We start from the raw sequence: 22,643 nt of genomic DNA on the forward strand, positions 1-22,643 counted from the left end.
CAGAGAACGGGTAAAGATCTTCCATCTTTGAACAAGAAATTGGGGTTTGATAAATTAAAGGTTAAGTGCTACAATTGTCAAGAGTTTGGTCACTTTGCCAAAGAATGTGATACGCCTAAAAAGGAGTATACCGGTCCCAGAAAGCAAGATCAAAACTCATCGGGAAAGAGTGGTAATGATGCAGGAAAGTCTTCTGGAGGTAAACCTTCGTCTTCTAGATCTCAAGCAATGTTATCCAACGTAGATGGAGATGACTGGTCACAAAGGTTATTATGTGGTAACAATCAAGCAAATCTTGCAATGTTTGGATTTCCTGAGTACTTTCAAGATGTAAATGAAACTGAAATTTCTTCTGATGCTGATACTGAGTCTGAGTCTGATGATTCAAGTGAAAAGCTTCCAACTACTTTCGCTTAAATGGCAAAGATCAGTGATTCAACCACTTCTGCTTGCATGGCTAAGAAAAATGAGGTTAGTAATTCTACTTCTAAATTATCATGTGTTGATTGTTAGACCATTAAGTCTAAGATAGATTCCTTGAAACTTCAAAATGATAATTTACTAAAAGAGTTTGTTTCGTTAAAAGATAGTTATAGGCACTCCTTGACCTCTCAAATGAATTCAAGAATGAAAATTGAAGCTTTAACTATAAGTAATCATGATCTTAAGGCTGAGTTGTCGGTGAAAATGACCATCAATGATAAAAAATTTCAAGAAATCTTGAAACATAGATCAAAGATAAATGAGCTTGAAAATGAGGTTCTTGATTTAAAGAACAAATTGGGAAAATTCATAAACTCTTCATTTTTGCTAAATGAAATAATTGAAGTATCTGGTAAGAAAAAAGATTCAAAGAAAGGAATAGGTTTTGTTGAGATTCCACCACCTTTTTATAATGATAACAAACCAAATCCTTTTGCTAGACAAGAAGAGGATGTGATTGTTAAAGAATCTGTGATTCCTGAAAAGACAAAACCAGCTAAATCTGAAAGTGTTAAAGCCCAATCTTCAATTCAGAAACCTCATGTTCAAAGCAACAAAGTCTTTGTTGAAATGTTGACAAAGTTATCATTGAGGATGTGTTCGAACCTGAAATCATACCCAAGAACAAGAACATTCCAAGTTCTAATCACATACTTTGTGAACCTGATGAATTTGAGGAGGCTGTGTATGGTTCGCACACAACCAAGGTGAAACAAGATGCTCATGTTAATGTCAAACCAGTAAGGGCCAAGAAATCAGAAAAACCCAAAATTTCTGATGAGGATTTGTTGCGTTTTATAAATCCAACTATTTCCAAGCCATCTGCCGGTAGAGTATTTAAATTAAAGGGGATAGACACGATGTTCAATGAGAAAGACATTCCAATAAGTATCATTAAACCAGAACTTATTGAGAGTGTATTTCACAATGAAACTTCCAAGATTCAAGATCTTGAACGTCGGTATGCTCAAGCTAAAACATTGGCTCCATCTGATCCATTGACTAAAGGAAAGCAAGTTTTAAAACAAGCTAAGAAAGTTCAATTTGTGAAGTCAACTGGAACAGATACGTTGAAAAGTTTTTCAAACTGTTCTAATTTAGATTTTTACTTGAAAAAGAAATCTGAGTTATCTGATGAATTTGCTAAGAGCATGACCAAAAATGTGAGTCATCATTCATCTTCTAGGAATGTTCAGACTAATTCTCAACATAATCATGTTGACATGCGAAGCTGTTTCCTTTGCTGTAACAAGGTCATGTTGTAAGAAATTGTGTCCAGAAGAGCTATCAGAATCTTAATCCTTTTATCAAGGACCATTCCAAATTGGTTCCTTTGATAAAGGAGATTTTGAAATGACCTGTGTCGTATGTTGATGATACTCATATTATGTTCTCTAACGTGCATCCTCGAAAAGTTTTTCATGTGAATGAAACTCATAGTTCTATTAAACCAAAGTTTATTCCAACCGAATCGTTATGCAAAAATGTTAATTCAAATGTAGCTCAAGCTACGTATCTAAGACGAAAGTCCAAGAAACCTGTAACTTATTCTCAAGTTGCGGAACAACAATTGAATGCAACTAAGTTTAACTTTTCTCAAGAAAACCAAAAGGTGCCCAAGACTGAGGCATGGGCTGCCTTTTTGAACAAATCATTTTTGTTTGTGTGTAGGGTACATCCAAGACCATTTCTGGTGAAAACTGGATCATGGATATCTCGAGCTCTTAACAAATTTAAGAAATATTCAAGGGGGTTATGTGGTGTTTGCTGGGAATTATGGGGGTATGATTACATAGGAAGGTGATGTTTCGATTGGGCATATTACTTTTGAGAAGGTTAACTATTGTGATAAGGTAAACCATAATTTATTGAGTTTGTCTCAAATCTGTGACTAGCAATACACTACAGTATTTATAGATAAAGAATGTCTGATTTTAAAACCGGGGTATGTGATTCCCGATGACATTGTTGTCATGCGATCACCTCGATCAAATGATATTTATGTCTTAAATATGAGTTCTAAAGTATCGACATCGATCGAAACATGTTTTATCTCGAAAGCAACCGATAAAGACTCTATTCTATGGCATCGTAGAACGGACAAATGATCTAGTTGACGGTGTGTCTTTGAAGAATTTTAAGTTATCCGATCACTGTGTTGCTTGCAAAAAGGGCAAACAGAAGAAAAAGTCACATCTCTCTAAGGTATTAAATTCCATTGATACTCTCCTTGAGCGACTTCATATGGATTTATTCTGTCCAGTGAATCGTGCGAGTATTTCTGGAGATTGTTATTGCCTGGTTGTTACTGATGATTATTCACGATACTCATGGGTCTTGTTTATGAGTTCAAAAGATCAAACACAGGTTCTCGTTCAAAATTTAATCACTAAGATCGAATCATTATACAAACAGAAAGTGAGGAGAATTCGAAGTGACAGTGGTACTGAATTTAAAAATACTGTATTTGATTTCTTTTGTTTACAAAAGGGAATTCATCGAGAATATAGTGCCCCATATGTACCACAACAAAATGGTGTTGCTGAACGAAAGAATAGAACGTTGATTGAAGCTGCTAGAACTATGCTTGTTGATTCAAAGCTTCAGATCCATTTTTGAAATGAGGCGGTGAATGTAACACCCCGTAACCGCAGCGGAAACGTAAACGGGATGCAACAGACACGTCTGATATCAACAGCATTGCTTATAAGGAAAACACCACTACATTAATTTACACCATATTACATTGTTCCGAGTTTAGTTACCGTCTAGGCGTTAACACATAAGTTTTACCAACAGTACATTAACATATTTAATACAAAAAGATCATTAAGCTTCCACAAAAAGCACGCATCGTCAAGCATGAGCAATTATTCCAGTTTGGGTGTACCTTGAAAGCATGTAAAGAAAACGGGTCAACTACGAATAGTTGGTGAGTTTCACTAATTTAAATAAACAGTGACAAATCATTATAATAATCATTTATTAGCGATGTAATTATGCTGAGCCCACAAGTGAAACCTCTGACAATCTACACACAACCCCGTGGCATACTCCGCCCACGGACCTGCCCCAAACCGCTATGCCTAACATTACATAGCAAAATAAATAACAACAAAATAGACATGTGCAACTGGCTGGGAAACATCAGCAAATTCATGCCGGACCAGTTGGGTTTGTCAGACCAATAGTACTATTCACACTCTACCGGCTTTTAGCTAATCACTCGTGTTACGGGGCCTTGCAATGTTAGCAACTCAGACAATTACCATCTTGGTACATTTCCGTACGATTCCCGTACATTAAAATATATAAATCCACGCAAATCCATGCGTTCAGAATGTACTTAAACATTTTAATAGTAACATGCTTTCCGCCCCGGGAAAATATTTAAAAACAATTCAGAAAAAGGGGCTCGTGAAACTCACCTTTCGCAAGCAAGTAGGTAACACAGTACGCAGCTACTAATCCGGATCTGTAATACGATCCCTAAGTTCGTTACTATACAATCACTATTAATATAACTTTAACCGTGTTAACCGGTACATCTGGGGACACTGTTAACCCAGTACTGTAACCGTTCCGGGGGCAATGTTAACCCAGACACACTTCTCCGGACTCAGATTGTGATATAGTGTAGAGTTCACTAGTCAAAATTACTATTAGCTCGTTTTTCCCGTTTTGCGTGCCTAGCACGGTTATCCGTTTTTACGTTCGAAAAATGAGTTTGGTCACACACGACCCGAAAATATTTTTTGACTGATAATTTAATTAAAGTTGTGAAATTAGAACTCGGTTTAGACGCCCCGATTGGCCGCGGGACCAGTTTCCGTCATTAGTGTACCGGAAACTGTTAAATCGGATAAAATTACCCAAATCATCCAAATTATTTTCGGATGATTTATTTTTACTTGTTTAACTCAGTTATATGAAAATAGTCCATTTTTAGGGTTTTTATACGCCAGTCAGCTCGTTTAGGCGAACTTTACCGGTTTACGCGTTTTAAACTTTAAAAGTTTGTTTTTATTTTCTTTTTAGCACAAATAATTGTCCGTTTAGTCTCAGATCTTGAAATTCTACACAAATCACTTTTTGACAGCGGGGGATTTTATAAAAATATTTCCAGAATTAATTTTTATATTTAAAATTTATTTATCTATTTTTAAACACCATTTAAACACTAAATATATCGTAAATACCAAACGACCTTAGAAAAATCCCAAATTTTTCCTGGATGACCCATGCCATCCCCATAGTCCCCTATAATTTTTCCAGAACCAAAATCTCTTTTTACATGCCATTTTCACTAAAACCGAGCTAGAAAACCCTAGAACTCGTTTAACCGAAAATCCTACTTAGACTTCTCCAACTGACCTAAAATTTTGTGCGTGATTTTTACATGTTATAAAAAGCTTATCTGGAATTTCCAGAATTTTTCATGATATTTAACTATTTTTCACCATTTTTAGCCACAATCAAGCCATTTCTTTCATGGGTTCAGTTATGATTTAAAAACAAAGATTTAAACCGTTAAAATTCGTTTTTGGTTCGTTTAACTCTTTTCTTGGACCAAGATCCCTTGTATAACCCGTATACATCACTTGATCATGCAAGAATCGGTTTTCATCCTTGAAACCTCATTTTCTTGCAAATAAACTCAAGAAACGAAGATGGAAACGTAAATAAGTCGATTTTTACCTTACTTTTCTTGCTACACACTCGGGTTTTTAGATCATAATGTGGAGAGGAGATGAAGTATGTTGAATGTTTTGTAAAAAAAAAAAACAACATGTCAAGGGGTTATACCCCCTTATCCGATCGGGCCAAGAGGGGGGTGGGGTGGGACCCACCTTTCCATTCCTAGCCACACATTTGGATTTTGGCAATCCGGATAATGTTTTGGATAATCTGGTTCAGTTCGTTTTTCGGTTAAATGTTTAATTCAGCTTAAAACGAGGCTAAAACGGTCGTTTTCGGCTTAAAAATGAAATTTATATAAAACCAATTTAAAAACTTTAAAAACTTAAACCATGACATTTAGTAACTTAAAACATCATATTATTAATAATTGCACATCTTTTTCGGCTTGATCGATCGTCACTTGCTCGGTTTGGTATTAAAGGTTTCGTTTAACGTACCGACGTACTATTAAATCGAAAATTCTTTTATGTGCTTTAATTCACTTATCCCGAAGCTTTAATACTTCGTAAACATCACTAAATATCATATATCTCGTCTATCATGTAATCCTCGATTCGTTCGGGCTTTAATAACCGTTAATCAGTTAATCGCATTTCCAATACGATTAACTGTATAATCGAGTATAATCCGTACTGTGAATCATACATACTTGTATAAACGCATTATAATTCATATATTCATTATTAAATAACACATAAATAGTATATACCGGTTAGGGTATACCTGATTTTGCCGGAATCGTTACAGTGAATACGGCTTGTTATACACTCAATCGAGTTCTAACTGTTAAGAGACTTAAGAAGACCAGTTATGAGCTGTTGAATAATCGTAAACCTAATTTAAAGTACTTAGAACCTTTTGGGTGTCCTTGCACGATGTTGAAAAGGGATGTGGGAAAGTTCGATGAAAAAGCCATTGAAGGGTATTTCTTGGGTTATGCGTCACCTAAGAAACGAGTATTTAACTTTACGTCTGGTTGTGTTGAAGAATGGTACCATGTGGACTGTCAAAAGTACACTACTCCATCTCAAGGGAGTCCCGACTGGATGTTTGACTATGATGGCTTATTCAATTCGTTTACTCCAACAACTGATCAACCACATGAAGACTTAGTCCGTGCTTATTTTGAGAAACAATTGGTAATTCCAAGATTTGCAAGTTATAATGATGTTGAAGTTCCTATCATAGCTCCAACAGAAGAACCAGATAATGAGTTTCCAGTTCTCTTCGACAACGCATCTACTTCATCTGATGACACTCAAGTTGTTGATCAAGTTATCGAACTTGATAGTGATGTTTCATCTCAAGATATGAGTGAACACTACACTAATTTATTTGAGACTGTTGATGGTCCTGAGAATCCCACCCTTAGGATTCATAATTATCATCCGAAAGAAAACATTATTGGAGAAATTGATGTGGGAGTTCAAACACGACATCAAGTTGCTTCATCAAGTGAGAATAATGTATTGTGTGCGTATGCTGACTTAAATCTTGCTAAATTCACTTGCTTTTTATCTCAAGTTGAGCCAACGACTCCTCGTATGGCAATTCAAGATTCCTCTTGGGTAGAAGCTATGCAAGAAGAATTACAATAATTTTCACGTTTGGGTGTTTTGGATCTTATCGACAAACCTGCTAGAGTCAAGAAGGTGATTCCGACTAAGTGGGTATATAAATGTATGAAAGATGATCGTGGGGTGATTGTAAGAAACAAGGCAAGTTTAGTGGTGCAAGGTTTTCATCAGCAATAGGGTATTGATTACACTGAAGTATATGCTCCTGTTGCAAGATTGGAGTCTATACGAATTTCTCTAGCCTATGCAGCTTATAAGAACATCAAAGTCTACCAAATGGATGTCAAAGTGCTTTTCTCAATGGTGAACTTCATGCGGAAGTGTTTGTTTTACAGCCTCCGGGTTTTGAAGACCCTGATTATCCTGACCGAGTTTACCGATTAAACAAGGCATTATATGGTCTACATCAAGCCCTAAGAGCTTGGTATGGCACACTCGCCGACCATCTGACAGATAATTGTTTCAAATGTAGAACTGTTGACTACACTTTGTTTTATAAAAATATTGGTGATGATCTTCTCCTCGTCCAGATTTATGTAGATGACATAAACTTTCGGTCAACAAACGTCACGTTGTGTAAGGAGTTCGAGAAATCAATGCAAACCAAGTTCGAGATGAGTTCGATGGGAGAGATGAATTTCTTTTTAGGGTTGCAGGTTCATCAGTCTGCGAATGGAATCTTTATTCATCAGACAAAATATGTGACCGGCGTCTTTTTAGGGTTGCATATTCAACATTACTGCTGGAAAAATCCCTTCTACTCCTCTCCTCGTGGGTCACAATTTATCACCGGATGAATTGGAGGATTCCGTTGATCCGACCCTCTATCGAGCTATGATTGGTTCTTTAATGTATTTAACTGCTTCTCGACCCGACATAATGTTTGCTGCTTGTATATGTGCTAGGTACCAAGCTTATCCCCGAGTGACTCACCTGGCAGCGGTCAAACGTATTCTTCAATATCTTAGGGGCAATCCTGACATCGGGTTATAGTACCCCAAGGACGACACTTTTGATCTTACCGCTTATTCTAACTCAGACTATGGAGGATGCATGATTAATTTCAAGTCTACCACAGCGGGATGTCAATTTTTATGAAGCCGGCTTGTTTCATGGCAGTGTAAGAAGCAGACAACGGTCTCCACTTCTACCTCCGAAGCTGAGTTTGTTGTAGCCTCGAGTTGTTGTTCCCATGTTTTGTGGATACAACAACATCTTCGCGACAACATTCTACTCCTATCTTAATTGATAATTCTACTGCTATTAGTATCACCAAGAATCCCGTACAACATTCTAAAACGAAACATATCGAAATTCGATATCATTTCATACGGGATTGTTATGAAAAGAAATTAATTGACCTTGTGAAGGTACATACTGATTTTCAGAAAGCTGATCTATTTACCAAAGCCTTTGATAAAACACGTTTTCAGTTTTTGCTTGGTTTAAATGGATTGAAGACCCTCGCTGATATCCTGAAACAAAAATGATTATCTTTCTTTTTCTGTTAATTTTGTTTTAATTTTAAAAGTTTATTTTGGTTTTATGTTTTAGGGGGTGAAAAATTAGAAAATACAAAAATATTGTGCGTTTCGTTTGTATAGATAAAACCCAAAAAACATTAAAAATTTTAAAAACCAAAAAACATTAAAAAAACATATTTGAAAAATAAAAAAGATTTTGTTTTCAGTTTATACAGAAAAATTCAAAAATCCAAAAAGAGTGTGAAGTTTATTTTGTTTGTAAAGAAAAATCCGAAAAGACAAAAAGATTGTGTTTTTAGTATGTAAAGAGAAAAACTTAAAAGATTTTTGCTTACGTTCGCTGAAAACTATGTCAATTACTTTTTTTTGAAGGACATATACATGTATATGTTTGGTCGTGATAATTTCTTGTAAATATTCGGGATAGCCATTTACCTGACAATGGAAAGTATTTGGGGTGTTCGTTAAGCTTTCTACTTTATTTTCTAGCTGAAAATTATGTCAGTTATTTAAGTTTATGGAGAATGCTTGCATGTTTTGGTCTGATTATCTACTCGTAGATGGACAAGATAGCCATTAGTTTATGAACTTAAATTAACTGGGGCGATTAAATTTGTTTATGCTCCTCAAAATTTTGAGTTTTTGAAAGCGAAAAGAGAAAATGATAGTACATTGATTATTTGACCCCAAATCCAGAAAGAAATAAGCTTAAAAGACTGTGTGCTTAATTATTGGTGCATTGATAGGTCTTAAACAAGCTGTTAGAGTAAAATAAGTGATATACACCTAAAGTAAAGCCAAATGTAAAGAGGTGTTAGTCTCTAGCAAAAGTCTCGGTGAGGATGGCAGAAATGTAATAGCCTTATAATTGTTATCTCCCAAAGCAAATAACAAGCGTTAGGATTCTGGACACTGTGAGTCTTTATGCGGATTAATCATCTGGGTATTAATAAACATGAATATTTTGTTCGCTTTTCGAGCAAACCCAAAGTCATTAAACTTGATCACTTATGTACTTCGTAATATGCAAATTACTGACTTGATCAAAATCCGCTGTTAGTCATACAATTGTTCCTCCCTTGCGCGCGTCTCAATACCAATAAGAAACGAACCCCAGGAGATACTCACTCACAGTAAAGGAAACTTGATGCATTGCTCAAAAATTATAAAATTCTCAATTGGTATTCAAAATTTTGATCAACACTATAATGGTATAAGTCAAGTTGGGGTGATTTGGCAAAAATCAAAATAAGCTTGAACCGAGATTAGGGGCTGATAGTTTCTTATATTCTTTGCACTAATTGAACCTTAAATCATATAACAAAAATGTTTGAAGGCTTGTTATAAGATTTAAGTGGACAACAATATCAATGACCAACTTAACGCCAATCATAATATCGCTAAAATATAAAACTGTGATGGAAGGGCATTTTGGTCAATCTTATTCTCTGCTCAAAGTCAACAAAAATACAAAAAATATGTATTGCTTTTGAAAATCATAGAAAAACACAAAAAGATTGTCTATTTCATGGTTCAGATATATTTTTTTTTTTGTAAATGCATTCTTTTAATTTTACAAAATACCAAAAATATTTCCCATTTTTGCCTTACATAGTATTTAAATTTTATAAATTATGTTTCAAAAACATGAAACGAGTGAAGTTATTTGATGATCGAGATATGAGATTTCGATAAGTTTTCAAGTTAAGTTTTTTTTAAAAGGATAAACACGTTCTTAAAGTATTTGATTATCGAGATAAAGGTCCTCGGTAATTCCATTAAGTTAATTGGATAATAATTAAATTCTTTATTTATTTATTTATTCATTTAGAATTAAATAACACAAGAGTGATTCGTTAAGTTATGAGTAACGAATTAGGCCATTTTTAACGAACTACATTCTAGTTCGTTATCCTCATTCGCTTCTGCACTCGGTAACGAATGGTTTAATTCGCTAAGCATAATCTAACGTATTAGATAAGACTTGTGCCTGTTTCGTCATGACACGTGTTAACGAATCACCTGATTCGTTAATTCAAATTTCAAACGAATCAGATGATTCGTTGCCTTGGGAATCGTGCTTGTCAGTGTATATAGGACGGCGTGCAACGTACCGTCTTACACTATTCCCTCATCTTCCTTACACCTAAGGTTACTCTGTTCAAATTTTTCCAAATTTTTCGATCTTCGAAATTCGGACTTTTGTGTATACCATTGTGTTCATAAGGTATAAATGATCATTTCTTTGTGATTTTCGTCAAAAATATCACGGCTTTGATATTCTGATTATGGGATTTTAATATCTTGGTTTTAAGGATTTTGAAACCCTGCATAATCAGATTCATACTCTATTATAATACTTTTGTTTGATATCATTGGAATCGGTATGGATTTCCGACACCCTTGGTGATCTTTAATTAGAGTTTGATTATTGAATGCCGAGTTTATTATTTGATTGTTGTATCGGGTGTTTATACACTGTTCACACCCTTAATAACCTAACTTATTTGTTGGTATAGAACCTCATAAATGTTACAACATGCTTCGCAATGGGTATCTGAGACTTGTTTGAGTCGTTTGTTCGGCTATTCATCGTCAATTATGGAGTAATTGATATCCGATTTGCAACTTTGATTTTCTGTGTTCTTGTCAATTTTGACCTTGACCAAGACAGTCAAAGAGTAAACCTTTAATGACCATTCGTTATACTTAGCGAATTGGAACTTATTTGTGTCCAATTCGTTAAGAAAACACATGAATTAGATTAGCAAATCATTCACTTAACGAATCAAATGTGGATTTGTCAATTTGAAAAGATCTAGAAGTTAGTTCGTTATTTTTAATAGTTAATTCGCTAACTCTTCTACGTTAAAATATTTACTTGATAGCGAATCGGTCGATTCGTTTTAATTATGTAACGAATCAGACTGTGTTGATAACGAATGACATTTCAAAATTAATTATTTAGTTAATGTAAATAAGTATTGTACATTAATAAAATATTCCAAGAGTCTAAACGCGTCGATACATTGATTACACACGAAATCTAAAATCAATTATACTGTCTCTTGATAGATAGATATATACAAGTACTTAAATAAAATTTCTATGGTTTCTAAACTTTCACATTACTTATATTCGTCTATATTTATTCAGTATAATGGCCGATCAAATGGATCAAGACCCACCTGCTGCCCCCAAGAACAACAACCACATCAAGAACAAGCTGAAGTACAGTTGCTACCATATGACAAGAAACACAACATCTGTGCTTATGTTGATTCAAACGTTGCTGACGAAGATCTTTTTGGTACTATGTTAACATTTTTTCGTCGGTCGGTGATACACTATGCTATAACTGCTCGACCCACTGTTTATCTGAACATTATTAGGCAGTTATGGAATACTGCTGAGTTTGTTAACGTCGAGAATCACATTCGAACCACAATCAATCAAACTCCTATAACAGTGGATGTTGAAGTGATTCGACGTGTGCTTCGTTTTGGGGACAATGATGATAACCCAAGTGAGTTTGACAAGGAATTAATCAAGGATTTGTTTAGATGTGTACATTATGGTGGAGATATTGAAGATTTTATGTTTAACAAGAATGGACTATGCCCACCCAACAAGTATCTTCTACACGTATTGATTCATTGTTTGGGTGGTCGTCGAGGTGGATTTGATGAATGCCGAATCAGTTTGCAATCGGATTTTGTGGCACTTGTTCTCAACAAACTGTTCAACTTCTCAGAGATGATGTTCTATCATATGAAGGAGCAAGTCAACAAAAGGTTCAAAAGAAGAACTTCCTCATGTATCCAAGATTTCTCAAACTGATTATTCAAGACTTAATTCCCAACTTGGTTATTGATCGAACACTAGTGGATGATGTTCTTGCCTTAGAACACATGAAGGCAGATACTGTGCGTAGAATGACGATTTATCGTAAGGAGAGGCCACGGGACAAACGTATGATTGGTCATATTATTAACCCTGATTATGTATGTCCTCCCGAGGATAGCTGGATCCATGATGACTCGGATTCGGAGCGTGAGGGAGGAGAAGGTGGGAACGATGGAGATGATGATAGTGATGATGGTGGAGATGGTGGATATGGTGGTGATGGTAATGCAGCTCTTCGAGAACAACAAGCTGCTGTCGAAGCCGCGTTAGCTGCCACAATTGCAGCTCAACGAGAACGGAAACGAAAGGGTAAAGCACCGGCATCTGAAAGTCCAGCAAAGATACGTGTATCAGATGGAGCTGGAGTAATTATTGGTGTTCCACCGTCTCGTACAACCATTTCTCAACGCCCGGTAGTGCCGCTTACTACTAGCACTCCGTCGTTTACCTTGACAACGACGATGGTCCCTCATGACAGGCTCAGTATGATTCCACAAATGGCTTTAGCTGAAATACCAATGCCTTCTGCTACACCTTCTATTGTTCCTCCAACACCGTCCATTAGGCATCCTCCACCTAGTCATGTCTCTTTTATGATAATTACATGGCCTCAGAGGCCAATCCAGCCAGTACATCCATCTCTGTACAACATGCCACCACACCGTCAGACAGACATGCTTTTGAACCTTATTCATCTGTATGAAAATCAAATGTTTGCTGACCGGCTCAATCAAGAACGTCTAATGGAGAGTCAAAGAAAGCTGATGAGTTATGTTTCATTCTGTCAAAAGGAGACAAAGGAACATCGTGCGATTGTTGAGTCTCAGGGGTGAAGCTCAAAGAACAACAGGATCCGATCTTGCAGTTAACTTGCAAAGATGATGCTTTAAAGAAGCTCAAGAACGATGAAGAAGATCCTGATGAGTATGGTACAGGATGTGAGCCTAAAAAAATGCACGGCTCATCCTCAGGTGCAGGTACTAGTGGTGGTGGTGATTCAGATAAGCAGATTATTGTTTATCAAGACTATACAGATGCCAAACCTATCGAGATGATTGAAGCTGATACAGTCTTATTTGTTGATGGATCGGGGGTGGTTAGGAGTATAGTGAACAGAAATGAGATTGAGGTTGGTCAGTTTGTTGAGCAAGCCTTAACATAAGAGCAGATTTCATTAATGCTTGGTTTGAATGACGAACAGTTGACCGTGTTAGAGGCAGAGCCTGATGTTGAGGTATTAAATGATGAAGAGATCTTGAATGATCCGTCTATTCATATGAATACGGATTTTATCTATGAAGATGAGGAATTAGAGGTTGAAGACGTCACTACTGAGGAGTATCCTGATTTATTTCAACACACAAATGCTGATCAAGGTGCTCCAGTATTCTATGAGCAAACGTTTAAAGTTGCTGAGGATGATTTGGAAAAGACGTCTAAGGGTAAGAAGGTGGTTGACACGAGATTCAACTCAATTGAGATCCCAACCGATGCCGATATTGAAAAGTGGTTCAGCTACAAGAAGGTGAGTAAGATTATTGAAGCTTATCGATATGTTGATCGGGAAGAGGAGGAAGTTGCTGCTCGAATCAAGGCCAATCAAGTAACATCATTCAAGACCGTGTCAAAGGTTCATGATGACATCGTTTCTTGGTTATTTGATTATGAGCATAAGGTATGCATTGTGAAATGGGAAAAGGGAATTCAGTATTATGAGAAGATTATGGACGTTCTTACGTTACCGCGTTGGGATGTTCGTACCCTCACGTGTCGTCCATTTATCAATCGAGGTGGTGACCGGTTAGCAGATTGGTTTCATCAACAACTACTATTCGAAGTCAATTCTGGATTCAAGTTTCTCAAACCTCAATTTCCAACCCGCAAATGTATTGATGAGATTGATCCAAGAACTGGTTGGAGAAAGTTGGTTCTCAAGGTCAAACCGCTAAAGACCTTGAAGCGGGTGCCGATAAAGATTATGAATCAACACATGCACCTGTCTTTCGACCGCTGGTATTATGATTACCGAACCGTCATTGTCTTGGGAAAGGGTCTGAAGACTGAGCTGATTAAGATTATCGATCCGATGTGGTTGGTGAATTTAACCGAGACCGATAATGACGTGCTGCACAAGAACAAGAATCTGATTGAGCTTAATGAAGACTATGATATGGCTATGCAATTCCAACGCGTTGTGCGTGTATGTTATGAGAGGAGGATTCATAGCTGTAGAGATTGGCAGTCCAAGCGTTTCAGGTGAATGTCAAAGACAAAGACAAAGAGCTCAAGACGAGGGGGTGTCTGTTAGTACACAATTTTGCGTCTCGAGTCTTTATATTTAACGTTAATGCATTTTTTGTTTATTTATGTAATAAATTATAAATGTATTAAGGTAGTTCGCTAAAGTTATAGTCTAGTTCGCTAAGGATGTTTAGCGAACTAGATCTAAGTTAATTATCCCTCCTGATTCGTTAAGGATGTTTAACGAATCAAGGGTTGATTCATTAAGAGTATTTCATTTTATGTATGTAACGAAGTGGACTCTAGTTTGTTAGGGGATGTTAACGAACTAGGTCCATCTTCTATTTATAGTGAACACTATTCACAGTTTAAAATAAGTTTTTGAGTTTAATTAACGAACCGCTGTCAAAATTCTCTCTCAAGCTTCATTTACATATTAATATTATCGATCACATACATACAACAAATATATACATATATAACAATATAATCAAGAGTAACAATGAGCTAGATCCTTAGGTTAATTATTTATATAGATACATATCAGATCCGAGATCTGTGTGTTTGTTAAGATTCATCGATCCGAGTTCAAACATCTTTCCAACTCATATTTTTTCATTTTCAGCTGTCTTCTTTTTATTTAGAGTCATAATCCTTCGCTTCTTGGCAAAAGGTTCAGGTTAATCTTTATTTGATTGATCTTTCTTTGATAGTCTATTGAAGTGAGATTCAACCACTGTCTTTGGCAAGCTATCAACAAGATCAGGAGCCATACCTCTGTCAATCAGATATCCACATTTTCCTCCATATTTTTTGATTACCTCTCTACTCTTTCTTTCAGCTTTGATTCTCTTACAAATCTTTCCCTTTCTTCTTTCTCAATAGTTTCCCTTGTTGTGTTATACTGTCTCTAAAAATCATGGAAACTCATCCTGCTTAAATCTTTCTCATTAAGCCCATGTTTTCTCAAATATTCTATATACTTCATTGAGTCAACATTTTTCTTTTGAAGTCCTTTCTTTATCAAATAATCTTCTTTGTCAATTAATTTTTGTAACTCCTCATCAGATAGAGGAGCTAATCATTCGAATCCATATTCAAATCTCACTAAAGGATTATTCCTTATAGACTCATCCAGACTTTGTTGAATATTTGTCCTTTGTTCATCAGTCATTTCAACTTGTGGGGACAAAATATCAACCCTTTCAGCAGTATTAGCATGATCATCATCATTATTATCATTGTAAGAGTCATCTTCCTCTGTAGTGTATTCCTTTTCAGTTGACTCATCTGTTGCATCAATTTTTGGTTCTTCTGGATTGGGTATATCTTCTGGAATATCCTCCGGCCTTATCATCTGAATTGAAACAGGCATAAAGGACTTTCATGCCTTGTAGGACTTTCATCCCTTTTCCTCTTTCTTGTATTTGTCTTTTCTAACTAGTTTAAATTGGATGTAAACTCTGTTGGAATCGATCTGCCAAAGACACATATTAGAGTTGATGTGACTAGTAAGTTATGATCCAAGTAGGGTCATACCCAATAACAAGCTAGACAAACACCACGATAATTATTATTAGATATGATCTAAGTAATAAATATCAACACTTATATATTTGGAAAATGGGTTTTCTAGATATCTACAATTGTGTGTAAAATAAATTATATGGATAATTTATGAGAAATGTTGTTTATTTGATAAATAACAAATATGTTTAAAAGAAAATAAGCAACTAAGGTTTTGGTTTTGGGGGGAAAAACCCTATAGTGGGCCGGCTCCCTCTCTCTCCTCTCTCTTATTGTTTCTTTCAAAACATGTATGAGATTCAAGTGGTGGATCACTTCTTCTTGGTTGTATCAATTACACCTTCTCTCACACACACAAACTCTCTCTACCTTCTCTCGGCCGAAAACCCAAGAGGAAGAACAAGAGGATTGCAACAGTGTAAGAATCCTAGCAACTTGGTGTTTGTTGAAGGCTTGTTCGGGTATACAAGCTTGAGGTCTTCTCTCTTGAAGATTCGTCATTCAACTCTTTGATCCCCTTCTAACTTCTGGACTTGAAGGTATGTTCATGAAAACACCCTATGGTTGTGTTTTGATAGTTTGATAATCGTATATGGATCCTTGATTGGGTTTCACATAAACGGGTTTATGTGAAATGGTTAACATGATTTAAAACTTTTAATGCCGCTGCGTTTTCCTAATAATATGGTTTATTTGGACTTTGATAATCTTGCTAAAACCCAAAAATGGCATCAAGAGCCGCTTATACGATTACATGCTTCAAAATGGGTTCTAAAGTGCTCGGGGTTTGATGGTATTTTTTACCATTTTCGCTTAGAACTTTTGGTCCTTTTGGTTGCCCCTTGTTTTTTTAAGTTTGTACAATACATGCACGTGGTAAAAACTAGAAAAATTGGTTATTTGGTTACCAATTTTTGTTCGGGCTGAAAACTGTGTTCTTCAGCTCTGGCCGAGAACACAATGGTTGGAAACCATGGTTCTCGGTCTGGTCGAAGACACCCGAAACCCTATTCTCGGTTGGTCGAGAACTCATGGTTGGGAACCGTGAGATTTCGGTTGACCGAAAACATGTTGTCGGTTGGACCGAGAACTCATGGTTGAGAACCATAGTTCTCGGTGTTGACCAAGAACAATAGGTTCTCGGTGAACCAAAGCCTTCCGGCCAAAAACTCTAAAGCTTTGGTCTTCTGGCCGAGAACTATGTGTTCTCTGTTTTAGGCCGAGAACTAAAGGTCTAAAGGGGAACCATTCTGGTCAAAGGTTGATGTGACATCGGGCATTTTTAGGTTAACTCTGTTAACTAAACCCAGTTAAATCCTGTTGACTATGTCTATAAACTCAGTTAGTTCTGTTAACTATGAGTATGAACTCTTGTACATGTGATGTCATGTATGCGTATATTTAAGTCAACGTGTCATTGGTGACTTAAACAAGGATAAGTGACTAATTATAACTAGGATAATAAAATCGTCTTGCATGTTATAATAAACATGTCATATAACATGTATGATAAGTATAATGTGCTATGTGATTAATATGTTATATTATGGTTATTACATGATGATGTGATTGTAAGTAAGCTAATTGATTAAATAGGTTATATTGTATGTCATGTAACATGTTTATTATTTAAATGGAACCTTAGGTTATGTTACATAGGAAATGTCTATTAAAATATGTAGCATGTCACACATGAGTTAATAAAAGTTAACCTAAGATATTTTATTCATTAAATCAATCGTAAAGGGTTGTTAATAACAATGAGGTTACAACTATTGGATGCCAACACCTTTTCTTTTCCCTTTCCCTCTCTCCCTTGGCCGTAGATCCCACACACACACACATACTCTCACTTTTTGTTTTTGTAAACATCATCTTCTAGTATTTTCTCCATAACACAAGAGTTGGTGATTTTGGTAAACAAGGGTTTAAGCATTTGATCAAGCAAAGTGAGTAGATTATTATGTTTATATGTTTCTTTTTCTTTTAATTCATATGAACCTTGTATCCAAATGGTTGGATCATGAAAGGGGATGATCAAAGTTTGACAAATAAAAAGGATTTTTGTATGAGTCTTGATTAATATTTTGAGTCCTTTATAAATACTTGTGTTCTTATTATGAAATCAAATGGATAAAAATAAGACATGCAATTTGATTTGGTAAGAATGTTTCTTGATGATTGTTGAATCAAAGGATAGAAAAGTTGTGATTTGTAGTTGATTGTGGTTAAAACTGTTTATTGGTAGATTAGATGTTACGGATTTGGATTGTTGATAACTTGATGATATGTTTGAGTTTTTGATCGATTTTTGATTCTATGAACATGTACTTTGAATCTAGTTTTCAGAAAGTCCGAAATCTTAATTTTTTAACACTGTTTGAATACGTTTTATTAATTTACAAAATCAGGATGCAAATCTAAATTAGAGAAAATAATTCTGAGTTGAGTTGTAAATTTCATAACTTGATGATAAAAATAGATATGGATATAATTCTACTTCTAGGATGTTGTAAATTGAATTAGGAATCTAGTCCAATTAGTCTTGCATCAATTGGACAAATATGGAATTTTTGACAAATTTTTGATTACTGTTGTGTTGTTGTAGAAATATAAATCATGTTTTTGTAGTATATGAATATTCTGGACGAATTGGTAAATCCAAAAATTGTGAGAAAAATATATGTTGAACCTAAAACTAATGTATACATGTGTGATTTATTTGGTAATTTAATTGTGAGTTTTGATTGATGAGAAAAATCGGTTTAGGTGGTATAAATTGTTAAAGGTGATAAAGGTGTTGGTTGAATTGAGATAATTGCAAATTGTGATATGTTAGTTGTGGTAAATTCGAACTTTGACTTTTCAAGTCAACTTAGAACTAGTTGACTAAATAGTTAGTCTTGCTTGTGATGTTGTGAAACTGTATTGATCATAGAATTGCAAGGAATATGGCTAAGTGTGTATACTTGATGATTGATTAAGTGTGACTAGAATTATAAGGTAAACATTCTAAGTCCAACCTTTTTAGTCAAAGGTCAATATTTTAGTCAAAGGTCAAAACTTTAGTCAAAGTCAACTTTAGTCAAAGTCAACAAAAGTCAAATTTTGGTCAAAAGTCTTTTTAAAAAACAATGGGAGATTGTTGGATACTAGTGGTTCTAGAAACCATCCCACAAGTTACTTACGTACTTGCATTTTTAGGGTCTTAGCACGTGACGCATTTACTTCGGTCGGATTTGTGTATTACCCGAAGCACCAACAAGGTGAGTTTACGGCCCCACTTTTATACCTTTCCTTTGGGGAAGGAAACATGCAAAACTGTTTTACTTTACTTGCTCTAAATCTTTACACAACCGTTTGGTTGCTTATAACGTAGTGTTTCTTTGCCATGGAAAGTCCTCACGAACATCGGACCGTTAACTAAGGTTAACTGGCGTGGTAAATTTAAATAGTACTATTGGGTTTGACAAACCCCACCCTGCATTATTCTCGACTGGAGGTCGAACGGGGTGTAACTTTGACCAAACATTGTAAAGTTTTGGCAATACTTGACTTGAGGCAATAACTAGTCAGCTTCGGTCGTGATGGAAACATAACACTATGCGACAACGAGTTAACTAAGTGTAGTTAACCATGGGCCACTTTTATTTATAAATGTTTATGAACTGATAGAGCATAACTTACTTTAAAAACCTGTGATCTCACCAACCATATGTGTTGACTCTTTTTAGCATGTTTTCCTCAGGTCACTAGCAAGCACTTGGATTAGGATAACATTGCATGCATGGACTCGCATTGGTTTAAGTTTGAAAACATTTATTTGATATTGGTTGTGCGCTTGTAGCGCCATGAGTTATTTAAACTTGTTTTGGGAGAGGGCTCCCGTACTTTGTTTAGCTTCCGCACTAGCACTTAAGTACCCTGAACATTTTATTTTGATTTGTTAAAACTTTTAAGACCATATAGATGTCGTTTGGTGTGATTAATGTGTTCGGATCCTGGGTTGTCACCCGCCTTACGGTAAAACTCTGTTAGTGGAAATTTGGGGGTGTGACAGATTGGTACCAGAGCCATTGGTTATAGCGAACTAGGTTGTATACCATTTCATATAGGTTGCAGTCCGGTCTATAGCTTTTCATGATGCATTTGTTACACTGCACATATATACATGAGATACCACTCACTCATCCCAACCCCAACCCTTGTGTCACAGTATGCCTTCGTCGTCAGCTGATCACGCCCGTGAGATAGCACCTATCATCGCTGAGGAGAGCACACCACCTGCGTCCCCGAGACTGAAGAGGCAGCGGACCATCCCTGATGCTGGCACATCTACTGCTGAGGAGTCTTCACCCGACCACACGTTCTTGCCTAAGCCCCAGTGCGATTGGGAATGGTACCCAGAGGTGGTGACCATGATGATTGAGAAGGAGGAGGTTCCACCCCTAGCTGTTGTAGGTCCTTCTTGCCCTACTCTACCCGCCCTGCCATGCCCTCCTGAGCGGGTGATAGCTGCACTTGTTTCTGGCCTGGATAAGGCGCAGTGTGGGAAACAGGGTATGAAGTCGGACATTGCTAAGCTAGCGCAGAAACAGAGTGGAGCCAAGCATAAGATGGATTTCTTGAGGGAGCTCTACGATCGGAGGTCAGAGATGCACTACAAGTTAACCTTTGATGTTGAGAGGCTAGGTGAGAAGATGCAGATGCTTGCAGACAGGGTGATAGATCTGACTAACGAACTGAACATTGCTTGTAAACGTATTCGGGATCTGGAGGACCGGCTGGCACCTCCAGAGGACCTAGTGGAGGACCCTGAAGAAGACCCAGAGGAGGACCCGAGGAGGATCCGGAGGAAGACCCAGAGGAGGAGCCCGAGGTGAGCGGGTCATCGGGAGTATCTGACGAGTGATATCGTCAGTTGATATTCGTTTGGATTTCTTTCTTTTATGAACCTAGGTGAGAGGGTTGTTCCCATCCAACAGAGGATATTTTTGAACTATGATGTTTGGATTGAATGATTTTAATCGGATTACAAGTTATCTTTTCAAGTATTGTTTTCTTATATTGTGTTGTGATGTTCATAAATTAGTTGTTTGATTGTTATTGATGTACTAGAATTAAGGCATTAATCCGGTCTATGTTCACGACTGCGTAGGATTATGTCGGGATGTGGACGTGGCCATGGCAGAGGTAGCATCAACCTCACTCCAGCAGAACTGGCGGCACTCATCAACGAGCATGTGACCGCAGCGATTGCGGCCGCCAGATTCCGGGGCAGGCGGCAGGGGGAGCCGCAGGGTGCACCTTTAAGAACTACATGGATTTTAAACCCCATGCGTTTAAAGGCACTGAGGGGACTGTCGGTTTGCTGCGCTGGATAGAGAAGGCAGAATCAGTGTTTGCTATGTGTAATTGCCCGGCTGCGAGCCAGGTGAAGTTTGCTACATGGACTCTCGAGGAGTCAGCACTTACTTGGTGGAATACCCAAGTTCAGTTGTTGGGTCTAAATGCGGCCAATGCTATGTCATGGGAGGAATTCAAAAATCTGATCAAGACCGAGTATAGCCCGCGTGGTGAAGTGCAGAAGTTAGAGCATGAGTTTTGGAATTTGCGGATGGAGGGTTCCGACATTGAGGCTTATACGACACGATCCCATGAGTTAGCGATACTGTGCCCTCAAATGGTCGATCCTGCTTATAAGAGGGTCGAAATGTATATTGACGGTTTACCTCCGCAGATCCAGAGTATGGTGACATCGGCAAATCCCGCCAACATTCACGATGCCGTCCGGTTAGCTCATAAGTTAACTGATCAAGCCGTCAAACAAGGCACTCTCCCGTCCAAGAAGTCTACTACTGGCACATCCGATAATAAACGCAAGTGGGAGAGTAGTGGCAACAACAACTCCAACAACAAGAGCACCTCTTCAGGCCACAATCAACAGAGACGGTTTGAGTCTCCTCGCAGGAACAATTACCCGAGCCAGAACCAACAACAGGGAGGATATCAGGGGAAACTCCCAAAGTGTAACAAGTGTAACTTCCATCATGCGGGGAAATGTGATAAGTACCGTTGCAACAAGTGTGACAGACATGGCCACGAAACCAAGTTTTGCCGAGTAGACAACCCCCAGAAACAAGCCCCACCTCAAGAGGCCCCGAAAGGGTGTTTTGAGTGTGGACAGGAGGGTCACTTTAAGAGAAACTGCCCCAAACTGAAGAATTCTGGTAACGGAGGGGCAAATGGCAACGGGAAGAATGGTAACAATGGAGGTGAAGGCAGGGGAAGAGCCTTCGTTATTGGTAGTGGTTCAGGTGAGACTTCTAACGACTCCGTAACTATTACCGGTAAATATAACGAATGGTTGTTATGCGCTAACTTTATTTGATACCGGGGCCGATCGAAGTTTCGTGTCAACTAAATTTTGTGAAATGGTTAATAGCACCCCATCTGCCCTAGAGTCTAAGTACACTATCGAGTTAGCAGATGGTAAAACCATCCAAGTGTCCCATATTTTTAAGGGTTGTACCGTAGAATTGTCTAGTCATTTGTTTCCCATAGATCTTATGCCGATTGAACTTGGTAGCTTCGACTTAGTTATTGGGATGGATTGGTTGTCCGAGCACCGAGCCGAGGTTGTCTGTCACGAGAAGATCGTCCGCATACCTCTCCCTGGGGGAGAAACTCTCATTGTTCATGGTGAGAAAGAGAGTGCGACAGT

The sequence above is a fragment of the Bidens hawaiensis genome, unplaced genomic scaffold (assembly GCF_021521415.1).
Source record: "Bidens hawaiensis isolate Kalapana, Puna unplaced genomic scaffold, B.hawaiensis_p1.1 tig00012005_1, whole genome shotgun sequence".
In the NCBI taxonomy this organism is placed as follows: Eukaryota; Viridiplantae; Streptophyta; class Magnoliopsida; order Asterales; family Asteraceae; genus Bidens; species Bidens hawaiensis.